Source organism: Alosa pseudoharengus, unplaced genomic scaffold (assembly GCF_046254945.1).
Source record: "Alosa pseudoharengus isolate Yale_2024_CS ecotype anadromous, Long Island Sound unplaced genomic scaffold, YU_APseudo_1.1 YU_APseudo_1.1_scf_1, whole genome shotgun sequence".
NCBI classification, from domain to species: Eukaryota; Metazoa; Chordata; class Actinopteri; order Clupeiformes; family Clupeidae; genus Alosa; species Alosa pseudoharengus.
This window is the reverse complement of record NW_027468564.1, coordinates 25,420,313-25,440,987: the sequence shown is the minus strand read 5'-3', so window position 1 is coordinate 25,440,987 and position 20,675 is coordinate 25,420,313. Positions and strand designations below refer to the sequence as shown.

Genomic DNA, 20,675 nt, shown 5'->3' with positions numbered 1-20,675 from the left:
TTGGTGCACTCTGTGTGACTGAATCTCTGTGTAGAGGGGGGACGAAGCCAGAAGGGTGATGCTACAAGGCCGCCCTCCTCAAAACTGCAGGGAGGCCTTCACTGAGAATGGCAACCAAGTCTTCACCAACCGCTGCTACACTGTGGAAAAGCATGTTAGGGCCCTTTACCTCAGCGGAAACGTGGATGAAGAGATCAGGTGTGTGGTGTGTCTGTGTGTGTGTGTGATTTGATGTGCAAAACATGTATGTGAACATGATGTGAATATTTTTTTTCAGTGTCAGTTATTTATGAAGGCATTTTGGGTGAGTTAGCCACCCCCTTAACCCCACCCTGACTTTATAATATCCTCAGGGGTGTGTAAAATGTTGGGGACCAGAAGATGGGGGCAGCCGTGGCCTACTGGTTAGGGCTTCGGGCTTGTAACCAAAGGGTTGCCGGTTCGATCCCCGACCAGTAGGAAAAATGTAGACGGGGGAAGTGGTTAAGCACTGCTCTCCCATGCCCACATCCACGGCTGAAGTGCCCTTGAGCAAGGCACATAACCCCTCACTGCTCCCCGAGCAACGCTGTAGCAGGCAGCTCGGTTAGTGTGTTCATCTCACTGTGTGTTCACTTTGGGCTCTGTGTGTTTCACTAATTCACGGATTGGGATAAATGCAGAGACCAAATTTCCCTCACAAGATCAAAAGAAGTGTGTATATATATATATATATATATATATATATATATATACATATTCCATATATATATATTCCAGCTGACACTAAAAAGTATTATCACTTATGCCTCCCTGTCAGCCACTATGATCTTCCTACATGCAGGCATTTGCGGGATGCCCTTGAGAACCAGCGAGAGAATCTGTCACGCCTCCGTCAGCACAAGCAGACGCTCGACTCTGAGATCCGCCAGAACAACGGCCTGTTCAAGGCCGCCTATGATGAGCGCATCAAAGTCAAGGTTGACCTTTCACCTCTCATCCCACACACCTAGCACAGATGGTTTGATGAATTTTACATAGTAGAAATATACACTGAATCTGTTTGTGACCTCCTCAAATCAGTAGAGATTGGCAGATGGTAATTTGTAACTTCTCACGTTTTCAGCAGCTTACCCCAAGAGACTTCATTTTGTATAGCTGTGGTTGATGCAGTGGAGTGGTATTTTTAAGTATGGTGTGTGTGTGTGTGTGCGTGTGTGTGTGTGTGTGTGTGTGTGTGTGCCCACTCATGAGCCTTTTTTTTTGCAGGACCAGTCCAGGAGGTTGCAGTTGGAGATCAGTGAACTGCAAAATGTGGAGGAGCCCCAGTCTGAAGACCTGCTCCCACTGGTCAGTAGTTGTAGTTCAGCCCTGCCCTGTCATCTCTTCAGATGGCAGTGTTTCCCACAGAATTGAATTCTATTTGTGGTGGCAGGTTTGCAGAATTAACTCGAATGCAACAGTTTTTAACATATTAGCGCAGTGTGGTTATGATGCTAACCAGATTTAAGCACAATTTAGTACAAGCTGGAAAATCATTGTGTGGTGGTCAATGTTGATATTGTGGTGGGCCGCCACAAATAAGTCAATGTATGGGAAACACTGGATGGCAACAAATGCATACATACCGTACATATATTAGTGTTGTCACAATACCAAAAGAATTGCTCCAATATCGATACCATGTCAAAAATGTTGATACTTTTTTGACATTTTTATTTGATTTTGATTTTTGGGGTCCCCACCACCTTGACACAATCAGTAATATTGCATATTGTGTGGCAATTGTTTCTATCTATAGTGTTAATGAAGTGATGCCTATTTGTAATGAGATTCGCCTCTTGTGTTGTTGCAAGGGAGGTCAAATATGATAATGATGTCAAGTACCTTGAGGAACAAGAGTTCCGCACGAGTCTCCGATCCTAAAATCCGACCCGACTTTGCGTTCAAGTCATTTTCCTCCATCAGGGGTCCGAATTTGTATTGACTTTCTCTTCATAAGATGGTGGCTATCAGTAGAACAGTGAGGTAATGATCTCTCAGTTACACTTTAGTTGACAGTGTCAACATAAGAGTGACATGACACTGTCATGAACATTTAATAAACAACGCTTCTGTTATTAAGTGTCATTCGTTTTTTGTCATAACAAGTTAGGGTTAGGATTAAGGTTAGAGTTATGGTTACAGTTAGGGTTAGGGTTCATGTGTTCACTGGTAAATTGTTATAGCTATGCAATATGCCACATTCCTACAATGCACAAAGCAGCATGGGTAATGTAGTCAATATGCTGACAAGAAGACACAATATTGTTCTCTACTGTCTACAGGAAGAGGATCTGGCGGAGATCAGGGCAAAGCTGTCCGTGTTTGGCCAGATGTTAGTGGAGACTGAGAAGAAGTTGTCCCAGCTGCATAGTGCTGTGTCGGTGGCAGAACAGACTGGTTGGAACCACAGTAGCGCTGCTAATCAAGTCGAGGTGCGTAGCCTCGTGTGTCAGGAACAGGGATGCAAACGGCGCGCCTTTTGGCGGATGTCGCCTTTTTCACGGCTGTCTGGGGGACTTGTGTGAATCGTGCAGATCCGATGAGTATTTCTTTTTTTGGGGGGGGGGGGGGGGGGGGGTTGAAGTGTCTGATTATAATTTCATCAAAGTTAATTCTGTATTAAAATGACTAAATAAACACATAGCCTACCGTTACAGTCCATGAAACATAGGAAGTGTAAGACAACACTAAATCAAAAAGCTGCGCACGTACAAATCCCATTGGCTGCGCACCATTATCTGACTGCTAAGGGGCTGCACTTCACTGCAAGGATTTAACGTTACATCCATCAGTCCGGGATCCAGTAATTTTGTGTCGCGCCTGGTCGTTTTTGCAAGAAAAGTAAGGTTAACCATATTTGATGTCTTCTAATCACTTAATTTCTACCATTTGCATTGTGTAATGGTTAGGTTGTCCTAATGTGTCATTACAGTCTTTACAATAATTATGCCAGGTTAGTGCTAGGTAGCACACTAGCGCTACATTTTACATGACTAGCAAAAATACAGTTGGATTTTTTTTTTTAACTTTGTTTGTTGCGTCAGTCAGTTTAGTAGTATTCCGGACAGACTAGCAGTATTTTATCCTGTAGCCTAATATTTTAGTAGCAGCCTAACGTTATATCCAACTATCCAACTCTACCCCCTTTCCAATGTGTAGCCTAATGGTAACATACTCTTGCTAGTTTTAGGCTAGCAGCTTGTTGACGTCTACCCAGCTAACAATTTATGGTTTCCAAAACGTTCTGGGAACCATAGTTTTTGGTTTCGGAAACGTTAGTTTTTGGTTCCCAAACGTTACCCTAAGGTTAGTTTTTGAGCAAGTTTTGGTTCCCATGGAAAGTTTGCTGAACGTTCCGGAAACGTTAGTTCTTGGTTATATAAAACGTTCCCTGAACGTTCCCCTAACGTTATCTAAAGGTTGCAAACTTTAGAGAACCTTCCCCTAACGTTCCCCAACCGTTGCAAACTTTAAAAAACCTTCCCCTAACGTTCCCTAACTGTTGCAAACTTTAGAAACCTTCCCCTAACGTTCCCTAACTGTTCCCATAACGTTCCCTAACATTTAGGGAACGTTCCCTTCCCTAAATATTGCAACCTTTAGGGAACCCTCCCCTAACATTGCAACCTTTGCATACCAATTACTTTAAACAGCACGAGCAGGAATGCATTATTATATATTAGCAGGAAAGAATGAACAGGCAAAATCGATGGAACTTATAACTTTAATATAAAATTATCAAAAGACAAAAAAAAACAATATAAAAGGCCTCACTGTATATATATATATATATATATATATATATATATATATATATATATATATATATATATATATATAAATTAGACTTGGTGTTAGCTAAGTATATTAACATAAGGCATTTGACTTTGGTAGGTGCTACATTCAACAAATAGACACACTGTACAATAGACAACAATATACATTGTGGCAGATACCAACACAATATACAAAGACATAATACCAATACAAGTACACATGGAGTGGGCTGTTGAGTGCAAAGTAATAGTGCAAATGTAGAGTGCAAGACGTATATTGGAATGATAAAGTAAGTAATGTGCAGGTGTGGTCAAAGTGGGGATGACTCCACTTATCCACAGAGTGATAACAGTGCGAAAGAAGCTGCTCCTGTGTGTGGTTGTTTTTGTGTGTAAAAAATACAATTGCTGTAATACAAAAAAATACTATAGCTTTGATAGACAATACTATAGCTTTAATTAAAGAAAAATACAAAAGGTTTAATACAACAACAAAAAAATACAAAAGCTTTAAAAATAATAAAAAAAAAATAGAGCTCCAGTCCTTCAAGTCCGAGTCGAGTCTCAACAAGATCAGTCCTCAGCTTGCCTAAAAAGAAAAAAAAAAGTTTGATGTCATACTAAGAATGAACATGTTGAAAAAAACAAGACAAAGTGCCTTACTAACAACCCTTTTTTTTCTGATCACAAAAAAAGTAGTTTTCCCATTCCTTTGATTGTTATGAACAAATTTCAATTTACCGTCTGTGTGGGGCAAACTTCAGTGCTAGCCCAATCAGGTCCTCCGCCTCTGCAGCATTTAGCGCAGGGAAGTTTTTCTGGGCCGCAGCTATAGTAGAAATCAACAAATGAGAAAAGTTAAGTCAAATTAAAACTTCTTATCAGCCAAGTTAAGCATAATACTGATGTGAACAATAAAATAACACCTGCCTGTTAAAACCCTGCAGAGGGTTAGGTCCTGAAAGGATTTCTTGGCCTTCCTGCCCCGCAGGCTGTACTCCTTTAGAACGTTGTTGGTTGCCACCCGCCGTAGCATACGACGGATGGCAGCACCTGGAGTCAACCCTCCAAGGGACGCCAAGAAAAGTAGCTGTAAAACATAGAAATACAAATTATATAGAACAACATATAGAAAGTGGAGAGCTTATACAATCTCATATTGTAAGTCAGTTCAGTTATAATGATTTGAATTTATGCAATTACATAGTGTTTATCTTAAGGGCAGGACTATGGCCATTTAATTACCATTTTGTTCCTCCTCTCCTGGTTACCAAGACTCTGGTCCAAGTCTTGCAGCTCGGTGACTGTCGAGCAGGGGGACAGCAAAAGGTCTTCAACCGGAGCAGAGGGAAGTGACTGTGAGCCCCTTAAGAGGCTGAGCACCTCCTCGATCTTGCCCTCAATCAAGTCGATTCGCTGTGCCATGCGGACCATGGATGTCCTCACAGCTATGGAAAAGTTGATAGTGTTAGTTGTTATACATTATAAAATTACATATGTAAACAAATTAAGCGAGTCTTCTTTCCTCTCATTTCCATCTCGATGGCTGAGTCACCTCCCTCTGGGCGAGGAGTCACCTCCCTCTGGGCGAGGAGTCACCTCCCTCTGTGCGACGTGTTCTGCTATTTACAACCAAAAAAGTTAAGTTACACTCAAATCCCTTGTCATGAAATTGCATTTAATTGGAAATGGAAAATTCAAAGCCGCTGTACCTTCAACTGGCACCCAAGGTGAAGAAGGGCGAGTCAAAGTTGACCCATCCAGCACTGGGCGACCGACTGGGCGAGGAGTCACCTCCCTCTGTGTGACGAGTTCTGCTATTTACAACCAAAAAAGTTAAGTTACAATCAAATCCCTTGTCATGAAATTGCATTTAATTGGAAATGGAAAATTCAAAGCCGCTGTACCTTCAACTGGCACCCAAGTCCTGGAGGGAGGGCATTTTGTTCCTCCTCTCCTGCAGCTCAGTGACTGTCGAGCAGGACGACAGCAATATGTCATCGACTGGAGCAGAGGGAGGTGACTGGGAGCTCCTTAAGAGCACGAGCAGCTCATCCATCTTCTCCTCAAATGCGTCCATTCGCTGTGCCATGCGGTAATGGTTGTCCTTATTGCTATGGAAAATGGATGGTGTTAGTTTTAGTTGTTAAATACATTATATACCTGCATATGTGAACAAATTAAGTGAGTGTTCTTACCTCTTATTTCCGTCTCCATGGCCAAGCCACCTCCCTGTTTACAACAAAAAAAAAGTTACTTACTCTCAAGTTCCTTGTCATGAAATTGTATTTACTTGGAAATGGAAAATTCAAAGACACTGTACCTTCAACTGGGTCCCAAGATGAAGTGGCAGGCGTTATAATAGACCCATCCAGCTCTGGGCAATGAGCTGGTTGCCTGTGTGGTGTTGACTCATCTAAAAAGAAAGTAAATATGAATATTGGTCAGTTCATTTATGGTAGGTTTCTTGCACATGACATTTGCAAAAGATAAACCTATGCTGTTACATTAAACAATCGCTAAAAAGAAAAACTCACATGCAGGTGGTGGAGGCAGTGACATCTGCTGACCTAATAAAAGGCAGGAAGAGACAAATACATCAGAACAGTAACATGATATGCACTAGGTTAATAAACATGAATGTCAGTAGTTCCATGGTAGGAAATATGACTCAACTGGTTTTCTTAAATAATACATGTATAAATGTTAACTTACAGACAGGGCTTCCAGGCACACGCACCATCCTGGAATGCTTTCTTGCTTGCGGAACGGATTCATCTGAAATAAAAGACCATACAATCTGCACTGATTGCAAAAAGAATATTTGAATTGTGCAAATAATGTAGTCTGTATTTAAGAGGTCTTACCATCACGTGACCATGCACTGCCTTTTGTGGACGCTCGCATCTTCTTCCGCCTCAATGCTAGAAGTGTCCATCAGCCGCTGACATTTTTCCATAGCTTTGGTGTATGAATCTACGTTAAGAGAACAACGTTTTTGTGAGCCAGTAGTAGAGCAAAGCAGTATTTCCATATAGAGAAAACTATTATTGATAGTATTGCAGCAATCAGTCATCTGTACACAACCAGATTTTCTTGACTGGATATTTGGCCCAGCTTTTGACTTGATTTTTGTATTGTAGCCCAGAGAATTTCTAATGGGGAGACACAGCATCCATAGAAATGCATGGGCTTAGTTTGTAAAGCCAGTATGGAAGCTGTGTATAGCCTACTACACACATTCCGCCCCTTCCTGTATGCTTCCCAACAGACCTCTGAAGTTCGCCTACAAAAAGGAACCAAAACTGCCATCTTTGCCTATAAGGAGATCAGGGTGTTAATTTAACCTAACTACCTATGACAAGTTACATTGCAAGTTAGGTCTGGGGTAGCAAAAATCTAAGTTGCTGTCTTAACGTAGGCCTGTTGAAGATCACAGTTAGCCTACCACTCGAAGGCAGAGGACAAACGTGTGTTGAGCAAAATGTCTGCATTTCAGACTTCTTCGTCCCTGGGAGAGTGCAATAATTCTCTCCCCATGTTATTTTCCCATAGCAAAAATTGCAAGATAGGCTACCGGATCTCAGCTTTTTGAAGGCAAAATTCAGAGGTCTATTCACTTGAATCGTCTATCCGATCAACTGTGTTACAAAATGGCCGCCGACAGTGTAGCCTATACATTATCAGAGCCCTTCTAAGGATTATTAGACATTCTCTGACATTATCTATAGCCATCTCTATGGCTCTAGTGTAGCCTACATATGCAGGACTGTTCAGTAGGTTATACCAACTTAAAAAGCATCACCATCTCAGTATACCCACTTAAAATAGACTAGGATACATTTGGGGTTGATCACAGTATAGCCTACCCACTACAGCTAACTAGCCTACATCACAGTAGCCTAGATCCAGCTACATACAGTAGGCCTATATCCACTAGCCTACACCACTGCTGCCGAGTGACTTGCCTAAAAGGACTGACTGTACACTAAAACTAATTAAAAGAAACGGTAGCCTAGTGCTATTATTTGTAACATCAACGCGAGCAGGTTAACACGATGACACAAAACATACAATGCTGCAAAACATAACACGTTGAGAACAGCTCAAACAAAGACGAACGAGCAATGTGCTCTGGTAAATTACAAACTTGGCAGAATCGGAATATAACAAAGCCCTACAAGTGAAAGGACTTAAGGTTAAACCTCAAACTCTTGCATTACAACCACTAGGCCTACATCATGAAACTGTAACATATTTCACTTACTTTCGTGAGATCGAATTCAAGACGAGTGTAATCCATTCCAAGACTTCTTCCAGCGGCGTTCAAGAATCACGGAATTCAAACAGAGCCCGTTTACGGAAGTCAGGACAAGACTTCAATCGATCACCTGAAAGCAGAGGCGCTGTCTTCCCCCTACTGGCGTGGGGGTAGGCCTACGTGTAAGGGAGAGCCTGTCTGATTGAACTGAAGTGAATTGTGAAATGAAAGAAGTGAATTTTCTTAGTTGTGAAAAGTGTTCTATTGATAGATTTTTGTTTAAAGTTCACTTAATACGTAAAAAAAAGCACAAAAGTATATATTTTTTATTTAGTTAAATTGATATTAGCCTAAAATAAATATTATCTTGATATGATGTTTACCTTACTTAGATTTTATAAGACCAATCATTTGAGTGGATCTAAATCAAGTGACTGCAAACATTTTGTATGTTACTTCAAAAACTGAAATGGAGCTTGTGTTAGTATCGACTATAGCTGTTATTGTCTCCAGTTTCTAAAGCTGATAGAGGCGCAATCAATCACACAATGCCATATAACACATTTAACACGGCATGGAATTGGAATGAATAGAGACGCATTACCATTGACGTCATTGCCACCGAATCAGAAGCCTCGAATGCAAATAATGTAAAATGTGTGAATGTAAAATGGTAATGGTAGGCTACAGGAACAAATGAACATGTTCTGAATGTATTCTAGTGATAGCAGAAAACTATTATAAAAATATTTTATATTTTATTTACCGAAGTATTATTGTTTGTTTAATCCAACGTGAAACTGCAATCGGTTCTGAATGCAGACCAGGCGTCTTCCCCCTACTGGCGTGGGGGTGCACTCAGAACAACCAAAAACAACCAATAACAACTAAACGGGAACATTGTGTGAAGGTACTGTGCAACCACAGGAGAACGTTTTGGTTGGTTGGTTCCCTTAACGTTTAGGAACGTTAAGAAACCCTTAGGTAACGTTCCCTAACCGTTAGTTTTTGGTTTGGTTCGAACTACCCTTTAGGGAACCATACACTAACGTTCCCGAACGTTCCCTTAACGTTTTGTGTTAGTGGGGTAGTAGCCTAATGAGCCGCTGGTCTAGGCTTTTTCGCAAATGCAACCCGAAGTGACAAGTGACGAACTGACTTATTTTCAATGACACCTACCACATAAGGGCGAGAAACTGATGTGTGGGCTTATCCTAACAGACAGACCGCACTACTGTTGATACATTTTAACTGTACACAGGGTACCTGCGGAGTCTTAAAAGTATTAAAAAGTATTAAATTTCATTTTCCTAAATTAAGGCCTTAAAAAGTATTGAATTTCACCTCAAAGTCTGGAATTTTTTCACGGAGGTCTTAATTTGTCAAATGATCAGTAGATTTAGTCTAATATCCTCACGTAGCGTAAATCAGACAAGGATTAAAGTTCTCCGTCGTACGACGGATTTCCGTCAATTTGATTTTAGAAATGTCATATTTGAGATCGATGCAGATCCGGTGAGAAAACAAAATAGGAGGGGGGTCTATCACCTTTTCTTTTCCTTTTTTTAAGGCAACTACAAATATTAGCTCCGATGAATGAATGGATGTGTGTGATGGTAAATATTTAAAGACCTAATAGTGTTCTTGAGAACTTTCTGTGTCTCAATCAGAGACCGCTCAAGAAGATACGTCAGCCATGAGTTTCGCTTTGTTTATGTTGTAGCTACACGCTTGTCTCATTGGCCTGGGGCGGTTGCTTAAAAAAAAAAGAACACGTCTGGAGGACGGTAAAATTGGATTATAGTGACACCATCGAGACAGCTGATGAGGTTGCCCAATCCGTTTAACTTTTTTGGATATGATATTGTGAGCTCTATGTGCGAATTTGGAGGCTGTGTTCTTTCCGTGCATCAATGTAGACAATTTCTTACTATTGCGAACTCTTGTCAGGGGAGGTCATTCATTTTGGGTGTCACCTATGACTTGAACAGATAGCCTGCTGCCACCCGATGTAGCCTACTATTATTGTTACAGTTTTTGATCGATCCATGCAACTAACAGTATGTGTAAAGCGACGCAATATAAACCGTAGCCTATGCCTATCCCGTCTGTTTTTCACAATTTGCGACGGAAGGTTTTGACTGAGCATGTTAACATAAAATAATAATATCACGAACTGTTGAGTAAGGGGGTCAGTCGTGTTTGTGACGCACAGACAGCCTTGTAGCCTATTTTGCTTAGGCCTCATTTTAACGACAGTAGGTTGTGAGCGTATGTTGACAAAAAATAACCATGCAATTAAAATAGTCAACTTAAAACTTTGCTATTATTAATGTATAGCACAAAACCATAACCAGTAGGCCTACCAAAACCTCGCATATAGCGTCATGATTTGTGTGCGTCTATTTGGCAAGGCCACTAGCTGTCATGGATGCGTTGCTAAAGTCAAGTCAAGTCAAGTTTATTTATATAGCGCATTTCATACACAGAGGTCATTCAATGTGCTTTACATAAACATCAATGTGCTTTACATAAACAACAATAAAGGAAGGCACAGGTGTCAAAAGTTAAAAAATAAATGGAGATGGGCGGCTGTTGGAAACGGGGGAAAACTAACAAGCCATGTTGTAAAAAAATAAAGTGCCAGGGGTTTGCTTTTGCGCGGTTTGCTGCAAGAAAATTGTTCATGGATGCAATAGGAAAATGTTTTAGCACGCCAACAATCAGAAGACCGCCATAAGGTTAACGTTCTTGCACTTCAGGACATCTTCCCTACCTGGTGCAACTAGCCACCACGACAGAGGTAGGCTACGTTTATCTATGGCTGACCGTGTTTGCACTCAGAAAGTAGGCTACGCATGTTGTTTCATAGCCTGGCCTTAATTGCCTTCCTACGTACTTCCGCTCGATTTTCATCTCCCTCCACCACTCCGTCTGGGATTCCGGCCATTGGCCACGTCCGCAGCGGTAGATTCGACTCCGCGCCAATCAGCGAGCAGGAGGCGGGAGTTGTGAGAGACGACGTCGAGATTCTGCGCTGTGTTTGAATTGTAGTCGTCGAGGAGTTTGGCAATGGCATAAGTTAATGAAGCAATTCAGTCCGTGCTGGCTACGCTTCCAAATATTCAGGAACTGAACTCCGAACAAAAAGAGTGTTTAACACATAGATGTCGTGGCCCTACTCCCTATGGGATTTGGGAAACGTTTGATTTGTATCGCGCAGTAGCCTCGATATTAAATTACAGCATGTGCGGCAGACCCGGTATGAATGAAGCGGCGTGTTTTCAATGATGATCACATCTAGCTTTGACAATTGTGATGATATTGTATCGCCGAGGCTATTTGCCCCAGTGTTGGGCTTTCTGTGTTCCCGGCGTGTGCGTGTGTGTGTGCGCGCGAGTGTTTGTGTCTCCCTCTCCCTCCTGTGTCATGGAATGTGTCAATGAGTTCAGATGTGTTTTGATTGGGGGGAGGCAAAGTCCTTTTAGGCAAGTCCCTCCACTCGGCGGCCATATACCAACGTTTTATGGGCACTCATCAGGCACAGTCTTTGGGTTGAACTGCGCGTGCGCAAGGCTTCACGACACCAATCTTGCTCCAGCGGCGAGATCACAACACATGATTGGCACAATGTCTTCACAACACACCACATGATTGGCTCAATGTATTCACATGTCGACGTTTTGCCGAGGAAGGAGTGGGATATGTGTAGACAACGGCCATATTGGCGTGACAAACTAGCCCCATGCATTTATATGGAGTATTTTTTGAGTGCTGTGTCTCCCCATTAGAAAGTCTCTGGGGGAGGTGTCCGGGGAGGGAATATTTAGGTGTATGGATAGGTTAGCGATTGCTAAGGGGAGGGAATAGAATAGGGGGTTCTAAGACGTCTACAGTAAGTTTAGTCAGAGTAGAAGTGGATTACGTGCGACTGAGTTGTGTTGCTTTGTGTTGTTGGCCGATGAGTGTGAATGACGAGTGATTGAGACCGTGATTTATCAGCGATCATTTTGTTGTTTTGTAGTGGACACCTCCTGTTGCCCGTGCACTAGCCTGTACATCTATAGGAAATAAACTACCGGAGTTTTGGAACGATATATCAGCCTCCCCGTCTCCTAACTTCTCATCGGCGTTACAATATGTTATCTTCAACCTTACTGTTGAATAGTTATTTGCTATTCTTCCACTAACTCTTACATTTGTATCGCAAAGCTGGCATGGTCATTTACATCCATCTTGTTCGCTTTGGTGGGGTTGTGGCTAGATGGGATACAGCTAACAACGGAAGTCACGTAACAGATAGTAAAATCTCCAGTGAAATCTCCATAGAAATAAACAGTATCAGGACAGGAAGTAACCTAACCCTAATCCTAACCAGAGCCCGTCTACGGAGAGCCTTGCCACTCCGTATTAAGTCCCATTGTACCGAATTTTGGATGCAGTTCCACCAGAGTTCCACTGGGGGCCGGCTAGACGGCTAAATTTGTCTCTTTCACCTGATTGTCGTTGACAAATCTCAGATTTGATTGTAGTTTGTATAACTTCAACATGGGTTATAGGTCAAAAGTTGAATGAACAAGTACTTATGTCCTTTTGATTTCTTACAGGTTGGGTCGTTGTTGCACATAACACGCTAGCATTGTGCTAATGAATGACGTCATTGACACATTTGAAAGGCTTTTTAGAACAATTAAGTGACTTTAAAAAATATAATACTCAACCAAGTGTGTTTTCTTTGCCTCCCCTTTCAAATACAATACTCAAATTACTTGAAAAAAAATTATATCCCGAGAAAAGTGGATTTTGAGGGGTACAGCTCCATAGACCTCCATGCATTCTGCACTCGTGGACGAGCGCCCTCATGTGGAACCACAAAAGGAACTGCAACCAGTTCAGAAACCGGAAGTTTTCCGAGAGTGGCAGTTCTCCCCTTATTAGACATTCTCTGTCCTAACCCTAACCCTTAGCTGTATCCCTTCTAGACACCACCCTTTGGTGGGGAATGATTGTTGTTGTGGGCAATTTCTGAGTGTTGTAGTGTAGCTTACTTCACGATCGAGCTGGCGCATAACATACGTCACGGCCAAACTTTAGCGATTGGGTGAAATCAGATCCAATCGTTTCAAACTTCTACAGAGTCCACGCATCCAGCTTGCAAACGTTCGTCAATAGCCGAGATCCCAGACCCTTGTAGAAGCGAAGCGTACCAAGGGGATGGCAAATTGCCAGGCTAGTTCTTTCATAGCGCAACACGATTGTCGTTATCAGATGCGCAGACCTCCTGCATGAGCGCACACTGCTGCTCATTGAAAAACTTGAGTTGTCTGTAAAACTCAAAATTACCATGTTTTCATTAAATGCAGATGAGGCAACAAATGGAAATATGAACAATATCTAGACTGTTCTGATTCATTACTTTGATGAGGAAATGTGAAGTCTTGCAAACTTGATTTTATAGATTTTACTTAGTGTTGAATTGCATATTAACAAGGAAAAAATCTCCCCTTTAAACACTTTTGGCCTGAAGTAATTAAATAAGTGTAAGTTAAAGCCTTGCTACAATATTGCTGCAGTAGAAAAGAACAGCAATGGCTAATCAGCAATGGTCAGGGATGGTATTGAAATATTGTTTTGTTCAACAGGAAAACTCAATCTCAATCAGGAACACTCTCAATTCGCCTTATTCACATGGCGGCCATTGGCGGCTAAAACGAGGCTACAGGGTACACAAAACATAGGATTGTTATGTTCTATGCATTCACCTGTAGGTGGCATTAATTACATAGTAACTTAGTACCCTGTAGCCTTGTTTTGGTGTTTATTTGGTGCTTTACTTTGCTGTTTGCATCTTTTTGTACATTAAAAACCAATAGGTCGCGACCGCAAAAGGGGTGCTATCTCTATAGGTAGATATGAACAACGTATGACTTATGGCCTGAAAAAAGTTCAGTCAAACGATTTTTTTTTTCACTTTAATCCCTGAAATCAACTAGGTTCTATTCCGTGTAAATTTGTCCATGAAGTGGGACATTCAGTCACGTTACTACCGCGACAAAGCTTTGCGTTGCCACTGCACTGCTGTCATGTTCATGTTGGCATGTTCAAACACTTGTAAATAGTAATTATTTGAGGTTTAATCTTACCTTTAATATTATTTATTCTATCCGAATGGGTGCGATGTAGGTATTAAATTTCATCTGAAGTGGTATTAAAAAGGTCTTAAAAAGTCTTAAATTTAGGTCTGACAATTCTGGGGGTACCCTGTGTACATTTTTGTGCAGAAGAACGTTATTTTGGGGTGCATTGAGAAAGGGGGCAGAGTGAAGTGAACTATTTTGCACTCTGTTATGATACTGTCAGGTCTAGGGTAACACTATGGCTAATATATGCAACTTTTCATTTGCAGAATGAGAGAATTTGATGAGAGTGAGGCACTAACAGTTAAGAAAGTGGATGAGGGTTGTAAAACAAAGAGGAACTGGTCTTGGTTACAGCAGGGATGGATTACTGCACGGGCCTACCGGGGTCAGGGGGCCCTGAAGCCCAAGCCTTTGCATGGAATCATTGCCTCAATATCAACAAATCAGGATGTAGGCTATGAATCTGATTGAATTTAGTATTGGCCATCCCCAAAATGCACCAGAATACAGGAAATCACATCAGAAAAATTAAAAATGTTCTGGGGGAGGACCCCCAAACCCCCCCTCCCACATATATGGCAATAAGTGGGGGGCCCTTAATACATCTGGGCCCAGGGGCCCGAAAGTTCATAATCCACCCATTGGTTACAGGTTGAAACGGAGATTGAGGTCAAGACAGCCAAACACAATTCAAAATGTCAGACTTTTAAAAAAAAAATTGAAAAAAAGGGACATGCCAAATTTTCCAGCGTTGTCTCAGTATTCTTTACTTTTAAGAATTTCCAAGGAACTGGGACAGTGTATTTTCATATAAAGAACATTTTTGTGTGAATAAGGTGAGCCCTGGATGGCAGAGGTGGTGGCAAAATGTAATTATATGATATTTCCTGCGGGGGCGTGGGCTTCGATAATCTCACTCCTTTTTGACCATACCTCTGTTTGCATCCCTGCAGGAATCTCACTGTGGCCAACTACAGACAATCATCAACAACCTGCAGGAACAACAGACAAACAGGGAGCTCATCATCAGGTCTGCAACATCCTTTTCTTTTACATGTACTTGCCCTATAATTCTAATGCAGTACTGTCTCCTCTTATACTCTATAATACTCCTGTAGTACTGTCTGCTCGTATACTCTATAATACTCCTGCAGTACTGTCTGCTCTTATACTCTATAATACTCCTGCAGTACTGTCTCCTCTCTCTTATAATCTATAGTACTCCTGTAGTACTGTCTGCTCTTATACTCTATAATACTCCTGCTTTACTGTCTGCTCTTATACTCTGATACTCCTGCAGTACTGTCTCCTCTCTCTTATAATCTATAGTACTCCTGTAGTACTGTCTGCTCTTATACTCTATAATACTCCTGCAGTACTGTCTGCTCTTATACTCTATGATACTCCTGCAGTACTGTCTGCTCTTATACTCTATACTACTCCTGCAGTACTGTCTCCTCTCTCTTATAATCTATAGTACTCCTGTAGTACTGTCTGCTCTTATACTCTATAATACTCCTGCAGTACTGTCTCCTCTCTCTTATACTCTATAATACTCCTGCAGTACTGTCTGCTCTTATACTCTATAATACTCCTGTAGTTCTGTCTGCTCTTATACTCTATAATACTCCTGTAGTTCTGTCTCCTCTCTCTTATACTGTATAATACTCCTGCAGTACTGTCTGCTCTTATACTCTATGATACTCCTGTAGCACTGTCTCCTCACTCTTATGTCATTTAAATTCAAATTCTCAAATTAGAGTCTTCTTTCTATTTTACAGTCCTTAATGTACACCGGTATTTGATGCTTCTCTCTTCTGACATAACTGTGGTGTTGTGGAGATGTAAAACTTGTGTATGCTGTATGTTTATGCTAACAAATAAATCTTGTACTCTTAGGCAATCTAAGGAAGCCTTACAAGAATACACTCGGACTGTTGCTAACGTGAAAAAGCTAAGCAAGCAGATCACAAACATCTGCCAGCAGAGGCGGAAGCAATACACCACGCAGAGAGGGTGAGACACCTCACCACGTGGATGGCTCTTTCAGCCAGCACATTTATTTCCGGTGGAGCGTCAATAACGGTGATATATCCTGTAGCGGCATCTTCTGATATATCGGAACTCCCCCTATTACCATCGGACCCGCATTTCTGCCGTCTGATATAACGGTGATATATCCTGCTCCTTTCGTGTTCACTACGACACTATACTGTATACCAATATCTTGTTTATGCCCACCAAGGCAAGTTTGTCTTTATTCAACATTGTTATACGCATAAATCCATCAGCATTTTAACATGCTCATTCACTAGGTGTAACCCCCATCCGGGGTACAGTATGTGTAAACCGGTACACTAAACCAATGCAGGTGATGGTCAATCGGAAATCTTTGTGCTGGCTGAAAAGCCTTTCAGGAGGAAGTGTGTGGCATATTTTGGGCATTTGTGAATATTGGTGTTTGGTTGGTTTGACTCTCTCTCTCTCTCTAGTTTCTGCTTAGTGCGCTGCAGGTACTACTTTGACATGACCCTGGCAGAGACAGGATATGTTGGCCATATGACCTTTGACCACAATAATAAAACACTCTCCATAGCTGTAAGTCCATCTGGAGCCTTTCCAGTCTAAGCTGCTAAGAGACACATTTACTCAGTTCTCACTTACATTCAGCAAATACCAACTTTCTAATATTCTGTTTGATATTTCTTGTTATTGTCCACTGCAATAAATGAATGGCAGCTAAAATGGGTAACTTGGTTTGAATTTTGAATTTATATCATCAGAACAAAAGTTTTGTGATAAATCTAAAGATATAATCTATAGAATTATAAGAAAAATAATCATCTTCAGAATGAACCAGTACATGTTGAATAGGGACCTAGAATATACTGTATATGATGCCTATACACAAATGTCAGTAACTGTGTCTGTGTCTTGGCATGTCTGTCTGTCACATCAGGTGCAGCCTGGAGGCAAGAACAAGGCATCTCTGAGCGACATGCGATCTCTCTCGGGAGGGGAGCGATCTTTCTCCACTGTCTGCTTTGTCCTCTCTCTCTGGTCTATCACCGAGTCACCATTCCGCGCCCTGGACGAGTTTGACGTCTACATGGTAGCAATCTAGAATATTTTTCATCCCAGTTTTTTCTTTGATGGATTTTGTTGATGATTAGCCACGGGCTCACTGTCCCATCATTCATGGGATTTATGAATGCAGATGGAAAAGGTATTCAAACCACAATGAAAAAGTCAATCTCTTTGAGACCTGTTTATAAGCTTGCTGTTTTAGACTGCTTTCTGCAAATCTGTGATTGCAGAAATTAACCCAAAATCAGCAATTCATCATCATGTTTTTGCAATGCATGCGTATCTCCAAGGGACAACATTCCTCAAATGTTTAGGAAACACCCTCACAAATTAGGACTGTTTAGAATATAATAAAATATTTTCTCCAGAGATGGTGAAATCTAGTGTGGTACAATTGAGGGATTTATCTGACGAGTGTCTGTCTCTGCTGCAGGACATGGTGAACAGGAGGATCTCCATGGACATGTTCCTCAAGGTGGCGTCTAGTCAGCGCTACAGACAGTTCATCTTCCTCACGCCCCAGAGCATGAGGTGATGTGTGATTTTCTCATCATGGCTGAATTTTTCTTGACTGATAATCTGTGATTACAGTGGTAACTGTGGTTGCATCTGAAGGCAGAATGATTCATTATTAATCCGTTCCCATCATGGCTTGGTTTTACATACTCAAGACCTGAGGTGCGATCAAATTTGGCAAACTTGTTTTCTCTGAACAGAATTTCATTGCAACGGTAGCACTTCATCCTGCTCACGTTCAGTTCCACTGTATGTTTGCGGAGAACTACCTCCTCAAACTGTGTGCGAGTGTTCTCAAACGTGAAACGGGAATTTGAACGGACCTCTGTACTCAACTATGTTGAAATGCAGTGTGCTCAGTGGTGGATCTTGATAAGGGCAACAAGAGCTTGAAAGTGATTAAAAAACTATGCTGACAATGTAGGCTAGTAACAAAACAATTCTAAGTATAAGTATATATACTTTTTTGATCCCGTGAGGGAAATTTGGTCTCTGCATTTAACCCAATCGGTGAATTAGTGAAACACAAACAGCACACAGTGTACACACAGTGAGGTGAAGCACACACTAATCCCGGCGCAGTGAGCTGCCTGCTACAACGGCGGCGCTCGGGGAGCAGTGAGGGGTTAGGTGCCTTGCTCAAGGGCACCTAACCTAAGTAGGCCGCAGTGCTAACCTCCCACATTATTTAATGTTTTGTGCTCAAGAAGGGAGATTGTCAATCCTGTAATGCTGAAAAGACATCTAGCACTATATCAAAAGGGGTAATCAAGTCAAGTTTATTTATATACCACATTTCATACACAGAAGTCATTCAATATGCTTTGCATAAACAAAAGCAAATGATATTAGCAATTAAAAGCATAGAAAGGCTATAGTCAAAGAATAGTTTAAAAACTAAAGATCATAAAAAAAAAAACCTAAAACACACAAGATAATAGTAAAAGGGCAATAGTTTTAAACATATTAAAACAGTAATAATTAAAAGACATAAAACACATGATTAAAAGACACAAATGAGTTGCTATACAAGATAGAACTGCCACTGATTGTGCTTCCCCGCCTGCTACATCTGCGTCTGTCTAATTCCATGTCCACCTGACTGACCCCCTCTCATCAATTTAATTTCCCATCTTTGCTTTGTCTCACATTAGAGCTGAGACTTGTACGCGTCTGCGTTTGAATGTTTTATTTTCTGTACCTGTATAATAATCCCACGTCCACCTGTGCTGCGTCTGCGTTTAAATGTTTTATTTTCTGTACCTGTATGATAATCCCACGTCCACCTGTGCTGCGTCTGCGTTTGAATGTTTTATTTTCTGTACCTGTATAATAATCCCACGTCCACCTGTGCTGCGTCTGCGTTTAAATGCTTTATTTTCTGTACCTGTATGATAATCCCACGTCCACCTGTGCTGCGTCTGCGTTTAAATGTTTTATTTTCTGTACCTGTATAATAATCCCACGTCCACCTGTGCTGCGTCTGCGTTTAAATGCTTTATTTTCTGTACCTGTATAATAATCCCACGTCCACCTGTGCTGCGTCTGCGTTTAAATGTTTTATTTTCTGTACCTGTATAATAATCCCACGTCCACCTGTGCTGCTGCCCACCTGACTGCCCACCTCTCACCCGTCTCACAGTTCACTGCCGGTCAGCAACCTGATCCGCATCCTGCGCCTGAACGATCCCGACCGCAACCAGACCGGCCAACCAGACGACTAGACCTGAGGAAAGAGGACCTGATGGGGATCGATCTCTTCCCAGAGGTGTTCCCTGTCTTTAGGTTCTTTTAGTTAGTTTGTTTGTTTTATGTTTTACATGTTTTATTTAAGGAAATATGATGCACCTAGACCTCTTAAGCAAGGTGTGGTTAAAATTGTTGTTTTAATTAACATTTCAGAGTTTATTGTGTATGTTTCTTGTGTATGTTTCAAAATAATTGTTTAAAAGAAGATGGAAAAACATTTTAAATGTTTTTATATGAGCTAATAGCTCACCCTCGTGTTCCTGAATGTTTTGTTTTTGGTCAACTTCACCTGTCAAGGTGCTGCACATGTTTCAATTTCGATTACAATTTTCAAGCGACCTGATGATGGTATGTAAGCTACCTGTTTGCCTGTAAGTCCGATACAAGCACCTGCATGTAAATGTTCCATGTGTATCTCTGGTGTAATGTAATAACACCATTTTGTATTTCTACGTTTCTCTCTGTTTTTTTCCTCTTCCGTCAGTTGCTGTGCTCATTCTTTGCTCAACATGTTTGGCAGTGACCAACTCAATATTATTAAATTGAGGGTTTTATAACTTTCTCTCGTGTGATGAGAGTATAATCAACTCTATTCTGTGCGTTTGGTGAAAAACATTCATTCATACTTTGGTTGCACAATTTATAGGGTTCCCACAGGTCATGGAGTTTTTGGAATATCATGGAACTTTAATAAAGTCTAATCCAGACATGGAAAGTCAGGGAATTTTATAATTTTGGGGGGCAAAATCAGGGAGTTTTGTTGTAACAGTTTGATATTTGCTACATGGGAGCATTTTAAAGTCCCCCGTCTTAGTGTACCGAAGATCACAAAACCGACTCAGTCAGATGACAAAAGTGTATAGGGCAAAACATCTGCATTTCTTTGTCACTGCGAGAGTTTTAGAACTTAGTGATGAGAGTGATGAAAGTAAGCAACATTTAATTAATAAAATACTTTCAATAGTTGCACAATTTATGTTATCAATGCCTTTTATTACCAACCGTCACGTATGTCCAACCTCTTGCGTGTATGTGTCACTTAATATTCATTTCTATACAAACCAGGACTGCGGAATCCTAAAGAAACGCAAGCACCCACACCATAAGTTTATCTAAATTAGC

At 41.2% G+C, this 20,675-nt stretch overlaps 1 long non-coding RNA gene and 1 pseudogene across 5 annotated transcripts; one reads left to right on the top strand and one right to left on the bottom strand.

Moving 5' to 3' along the window:
* LOC143117720 (structural maintenance of chromosomes protein 6-like) overlaps window positions 1–19,547 on the top strand; it is a 35,970-nt pseudogene extending 16,423 nt beyond the window's left edge.
* On the bottom strand, window positions 5,366–8,345 carry LOC143123960 (uncharacterized). Of its 5 annotated transcripts, none has more exons than XR_012986964.1 (6): window positions 8,068–8,342; window positions 6,668–6,776; window positions 6,124–6,578; window positions 5,708–5,914; window positions 5,513–5,617; window positions 5,366–5,422 (listed from the first exon to the last, which is right to left on the bottom strand). It is a non-coding gene; the product is annotated as an uncharacterized LOC143123960 (long non-coding RNA). The 5 variants fall into 5 exon arrangements; XR_012986965.1 differs by having other exon boundaries at window positions 5,388–5,419; XR_012986962.1 differs by lacking the exon at window positions 5,366–5,422 and having other exon boundaries at window positions 5,431–5,617; window positions 8,068–8,345.
* Window positions 19,548–20,675: the final 1,128 nt, after the last annotated feature.